This window comes from Anser anser (assembly GCF_964211835.1).
Source record: "Anser anser genome assembly, chromosome: 2".
In the NCBI taxonomy this organism is placed as follows: domain Eukaryota; kingdom Metazoa; phylum Chordata; class Aves; order Anseriformes; family Anatidae; genus Anser; species Anser anser.
In genome coordinates this window covers 43,563,420-43,570,052 of record NC_139721.1, presented here as the reverse complement: position 1 = coordinate 43,570,052, position 6,633 = coordinate 43,563,420, and the positions used below count along the sequence as shown (strand labels likewise).

Below are 6,633 nucleotides of genomic sequence, written 5' to 3'. Positions count from 1 at the left end.
TTTGCTTAAATCTGTGTTGCTATGACTAAACAATGGTGGAGTTGAATTATTTTGTTTTTGATTGTTTTGTTTATTTTTCCCCCCAGAATATTAATGAATACATAGTAAAAAAACAGATCACCTGCATAAGCAAGGGAAAGAGCATCATTTACATATTGCTGCCTAATCATTTATCCTTTGAAAATGACTAATGAACGAAAGTTGACTTCTGTTAACTGCTGTATAAACATAAAAACATAATTCAGCCACAAAGAGGTTACTGTCTAAGTATTAGACAAGAAATAATCAAAACTGAATGAAGAGCCCATAGAAACTTTTTACCCTTCAGTATATATCAATTGTACTTGCCATGAATTTAATAGACTTAAATACTATGAAGTGCACGGCACCTGGAAATTTTGTGAAGTCTAATGGATATATAGTAGCTACTTTATTTTATTATTTTAATACCATAATATACTAAATAAAGATTCTGCTTATAGACCAAAAGAGACATCACTGTTTGTCAGCGGTCCTTCACAGACCTCTCTGACCCGTTATCAGGAAAAAGACAGAAGGCTGGGTACATCATAACAAACGTATCACTACATACAAATTAGTTAAATTAAATTTCTATAAAAAGTAGCTATGTGAGGCTGTATAGATGTTGAATCCCTTTGGACATCCTTTAAGCAAATGTTTGCAGAAACTCAGGATTTATGATACTGTAAATTTGGACTATCTCCAATACAAAGGAGCTTTTGAATTTTCTCATGTTTGTACAGGTATATCCATGGAAAAAAACATCTGAAAGAAATGAGCTTTTTTTCTGTAGAGTACAAAATGAACATCCTACCTGGTCATGCCTCAACAGAAGTCACATTGACGCAATTATAGTATATCATAAAAGTCAACTGAAAGTGCATGCCCAAAGTATCAAACTGCATACATGCTTGCCCTGGCACATACACATCTTAAAAGCACATATGTTTGTAATCAGAATACTTCACTAGACAAAGTAGCATCATTGCTATGCTCTGCTAAGCAGATAACAGGATTTACCACTAACCTACCAATCCTTACCCCACTTACCCATCCACCCTCATGGTACTATTAAGTGCTTTCACCTGGGTCATCTGGGATAATACATCAGCTGAGGGGTAAAAGAAACTCCATATTCTGCAGGGAATGCGCTCAGTCTTTCTATACCTTTCACCTATCTGTAATCCCTTCTTCTTGAAATTACCCTTATCTTTCCCCTTTAGATGAGTTTCAAACCAGCTTTTCTAAAACTGTTGAAGAAAAGTATCTGATTTAGAGAGTTGAGGGGTATGTGCATTAAGCATTGTGTATGTTAAATAACAGGAGAAAAAAAGTGTTAGATGCATCTGTTATAACATGACAAATGCATTAAGCAGTGTATTTTCAAACTCTTCACAGCAATGAAATACAGTGAAGATTTGTAGAAGAAAGTAAAGAAGGATTTCTCCCTTCTCCCATTGATGAAAGATATATTTAACAGGCCGCATGCATCACATTTTGGGATGATTCCAATTCTCCTAAGATTGCAACACCACTACCTTAAGGTAATTTTAAGAAATTAAAGTTAGCTGTGGTAAGCATTAGAGATGTGTTTTACTCAAATGCCAGTAGGTATTAATTAGTTTGAATGGCTTAACAGGTGAGTCTCATTAACACAACGTGGGAACAATTTAATCTACTGACTTTTATTTATTTATTTATTTATTTATTTTATTGGGGGTTTAGCTATAAGGTCTTTATTCTCTTTTTGAGGGTGGTACATGCATGCGTTTGTTCTTAGCATGTGGCTAATCTAGATACTGTTGCTACAATCAATATTATAGGAAGGGTGAACTTGATAATGAATTACCTTTCTTTCTTTTAAAATCACGTCTTTTTAATGTTTATAAGTAAATCTTCACATAATGAGCTTATTTTCCAAAAAGAAAGAGTCTGTATTGTGTGTTTCTAGTGTGATTAGCTCTATAAACAACTGAACTATGACAAAGTATGCTAGGAAGAGAACTTTTTAAAGCAGAGGATTCTGGTATGGCCTGAGGACAGAACTTGTTGCTGTTCATATGAATTAATTATAAAATAAATATTTATAATTGATTTTTTTTTTAGGGCTACCAATCCAATTTGATGCTTTTATGCCTTTTTTTTTTTAATAGAGTTCAAAGTCATTATCTAAAATACTGAATACCTGAGGGAATGGGCAGAAAATGTGGTCCCCTTCTAGCCTAGTCTGAAACCTATTTGTTGTCGAACCTTAATGCAGAAATGACTTCTAAACCACTTAAAACATATTTGCAAAGGGAAGTAGTGGCTGTGTTTTGTATGTTTGTTTTTAATATTCTTCAGGACAAGTGTAATATTTATTCTCTCACTCCTTAAAAACTCACAGGGACTAATTGATACCACACAGATATTCCTGAAAAGTTAACAAAACCACAGACCCATACAAAAGTTTTAGTGGAGTTGTTGTAAAGGTGACAGAACAGAAAATCTTCTGCTTGTAGAAGTAGATCAGGGACAAATAAAGCAGCCTAACATGTGAATCTTGTTTCCATATCACCATGTGGAAATGAAGAAGGAGAAAGAATTCCAAGAAGCCGGGAATGTGAAGAGGAACCTGAAAGCCAGATATTTTGGTAGGCCCAGCTATCCCATGCTGGTTCAAGTCTATTGTTATTCTTAGATGTACAAATTGATTAATGTTAATTAGCATATACTGCAAAGTCGGTCTGTTTTGGAATAATAAAACTAAATTTTGCTGTAAACTGGGAATTTATTTGCTGAATATGGTTTGTATCCTGTATGGAAGTAAAATTGAGTACATATTTGCTGTACGTAAATGTGATAGGAATACCCACTAGATCCTGCATAATATATGCCATGTTTATATGTATGCAATCATTATTACATACTATAGTACACATATATTTTGTACTATATATACATACAATAATGATATAGATAATATGCATATGTCATATATACAGTTATAAGTGTGTGTACATATTCACGTGTATTTTAGTGTACATTGATATTCCCCAGTTTTGGGTGCCTCAAATAAAGTTGGATGATCCAATAAGGGTATAGAACTATTAGACTGTCCAAAGGAGGGCTACAAAGATGCTGAAGGATCTAAAGGGAAAGATGTATGAGTAGTGGCTGAGGTCCCTTGGTTTGTTCAGCCCAGAGCAGAGCAGGCCGAGGGGAGGCCTCATGGCGGCCTGCAGCTCCCTCACGAGGGGAGCGGAGGGGCAGGTGCTGAGCTCTGCTCTCTGGGGACAGCGACAGGACCCGAGGGAATGGCATGGAGCTGGGACAGGGGAGGTCAGGCTGGGTGTCAGGAAAAGGTTCTTCACTAAAAGGGTGTTCAGGCACTGGGACAGGCTCCCTAGGCACTGGTCATGGTACTGAGCCTGCTGGAGTTCAAGAAGTGTTTGGACAACATTCCCAGACAAATGGTCTGATTTTTGTGTGGTCCTGTGTGGAGCCAGGAGTTGGATTTGATGATCCTTGTGAGTCCTTTACAACTCAGGATATTCTGTAAGTCTATGAATTATATTAATCTGTGAGTAATAGTGCCAGCCTTGTCACTGACAAATTTGATTTGGACCCAAAAATGTTCTACAGATATATTTTAAATAAATGAAAACAGTATTGATTTTTTTTATTTTTATTTTTTTTTAAGATGTGACTATTCTGACTAACCTGGCATATCTGCAGTTACACATGGCTTTTGAAGATTCTGTGGGCCTAAGCCTTTTGACGAGCTCTATGGGAAAAATTTTAAAGTATCTGACAACACGCCAAGTATGAAAAATCCCCCTTTCTAAGTTGTTTATCTAATATTCCTTGTGTAAATGAGAAGAAACTGATATCTGTTTGTTGCAGTTTGGGCCCTGACTTTCTGAGCCAAAACTTCCTTTACTGTGCAGGCTGCTCTAAATGCGAATGCTATTTAATTATAAATATCAATTTTAAGTTTTCTGGGATATAAAATTAAAACCAAAGGATTGTTTCAGGAATAGTATGAAGAAGAGCAGGAATTTTACCTATTGTTTTATACTACGTGCCTCAATATTGTTTTCTAAAGCTTTCTGTCACAGTGACCTTTGCATGCTGTCATACCAAAGAAAATGATTCTGCATAAGGCAAAGGCATTTTTTTTCTTCACAGTATCACAGATTTCTAGGTTGGAAGAGACCTCAAGATCATCGAGTCCAACCTCCGACCTAACACTAAGTACTCCACTAAACCATATCGCTAAGCTCTACATCTAAACGTCTTTTAAAGACCTCCAGGGATGGTGACTCCACCACCTCCCTGGGCAGCCCGTTCCAATGCTTAATAACCCTTTCGGTAAAGAAGTACTTCCTAACATCCAACCTAAAACTCCCCTGTCGCAACTTTCGCCCATTCCCCCTCGTCCTGTCACCAGGCACGTAGGAGAACAGACCAACCCCCACCTCTCTACAGCCTCCTTTAAGGTAACTGTAGAGAGCGATAAGGTCTCCCCTGAGCCTCCTCTTCTCCAGGCTGAACAAGCCCAGCTCCCTCAGCCGCTCCTCGTAAGACTTGTTCTCCAGACCCCTCACCAGCTTGGTCGCCCTTCTCTGGACTCGCTCGAGCATGTCCATGTCCTTCCTGTAGCGAGGGGCCCAAAACTGAACACAGTACTCGAGGTGCGGCCTCACCAGAGCCGAGTACAGGGGCACAATCACTTCCCTAGACCTGCTGGCCACACTGCTTCTTATGCAGGCCAGGATGCTGCAGGACCCGGCACTTGGCCTTGTTGAACTTCGTACAGTTGACCTCAGCCCATCACTCCAGCCTATCCAGATCCTCCTGCAGAGCCTTCCTGCCCTTGAGCAGATCGACACACGCACTTAGCTTGGTGTCATCTGCAAACTTACTGAGGGTGCACTGGACGCCCTCATCCAGATCATTGATAAAGATATTAAAGAGGACCGGCCCCAGTACCGAGCCCTGGGGGACGCCACTAGTGACTGGCCTCCAACTGGATTTGACTCCATTCACCACAACTCTCTGGGCCCGGCTATCCAGCCAGTGTCTAACCCAGCGAAGCGTACGCCAGTCCAAGCCCCGAGCAGCCAGTTTCTTGAGGAGAATGTTGTGGGGAACTGTGTCAAAAGCCTTACTGAGGTCAAGGTAAACCACATCCACAGCCTTTCCCTCATCCACCAAGCGCGTCACTTTGTCATAGAAGGAGATCAGGTTCGTCAAGCAGGACCTGCCTTTCATAAACCCATGCTGACTGGGCCTGATCGCCTGCTTGCCCTGCAAGTGCCGCGTGATGACCCTCAAGATAATCTGCTCCATGAGCTTTCCTGGCACTGAGGTCAAACTGACAGGCCTATAGTTCCCCGGGTCTGCCCTGCGGCCCTTCTTATAGATGGGCGTCACATTGGCTAGCCGCCAGTCAACTGGGACCTCCCCCGATAGCCAGGACTGCTGATAAATGATGGAAAGCGGCTCGGCCAGCTCCTCCGCCAGTTCTTTCAGTACCCTCAGGTGCATCCTATCCGGCCCCATCGACTTGCGCACATCCAAGCTCCGTAGCAGGTCGCCAACCATTTCCTCATGGATAGCGAAGGCCACGTCCTGCTCCCCATCCCCTTCCACCAGCTCAAGGCACTGGGTATCCAGAGAACAACCGGTATTGCCGCTAAAGACTGAGGCAAAGGCGGCATTAAGCACCTCAGCCTTTTCCTCATCCTTAGTAACTAGGTTTCCCCTCGCATCCAGTAAAGGATGGAGATTCTCCTTAGTCCTCCGTTTCGCGTTGATATATTTGTAAAAGGATTTTTTGTTGTCTTTAACGGCAGTAGCCAGGTTGAGCTCCAGATGAGCTTTGGCCTTTCTAATTTTCTCCCTGCACAGCCTCGCTACATCCTTGTAGTCCTCCTCAGTGGCCCGCCCTTTTTTTCCAAAGATTATAAACCCTCTTTTTTCTGCTAAGCACAAGCCGCAACTCTCTGTTGAGCCAGGCCGGTCTTCTTCCACGCCGGCTCGTCTTTGGGCACGTGGGGACGGACCGCTCCTGTGCCATCACGATTTCCTTCTTGAGGAGTGCCCAGCCTTCCTGGACTCCTCTGCCCTTCAGAACCGCCTCCCAAGGGACTCGGCCAACCAGCGTCCTGAGCAGCTCAAAGTCAGCCCTCCGGAAGTCCAATACAGCAGTTTTACTGGTCCTCTTCCTGGCCTCGCCAAGAATAGAGAACTCTACCATTTCATGGTCACTCTGCCCAAGACAGTTTCCGACCACCACATCTCCCACCAGTTCTTCTCTGTTTGTGAAGAGAAGGTCTAGCGGGGCACCACCCCTGGTAGGTTCACTGACCAGCTGCATCAGGAAGCTATCTCCCACGCTCTCCAGAAACCTCCTAGACTGCTTTCTCTGTGCCGTGTTGTGTTTCCAGGATATGTCCGGGAAGTTGAAGTCCCCCACGAGGACAAGCGCTGACGATTTTGCAACTTCTGTCAGTTGCCTATAAAACTCCTCATCCGTCTCCTCATCCTGGTTCGGCGGTCTATAACAGACCCCGACCAGGAAGCTAGCCTTGCCGGCCTTCCCGCGGATCCTAACCCACAGGGATT

At 42.5% G+C, this 6,633-nt stretch overlaps 1 long non-coding RNA gene across 2 annotated transcripts; it reads left to right on the top strand.

The window, feature by feature from the left end:
- Window positions 1-1,149: 1,149 nt before the first annotated feature.
- Window positions 1,150-4,729, top strand: LOC310893243. Of its 2 annotated transcripts, XR_014578841.1 has the most exons (4): window positions 1,150-1,308; window positions 1,420-1,565; window positions 2,594-2,654; window positions 3,704-4,729. It is a non-coding gene; the product is annotated as an uncharacterized lncRNA (long non-coding RNA). The 2 variants fall into 2 exon arrangements; XR_014578842.1 differs by lacking the exon at window positions 3,704-4,729 and having other exon boundaries at window positions 1,151-1,308; window positions 2,594-3,693.
- Window positions 4,730-6,633: the final 1,904 nt, after the last annotated feature.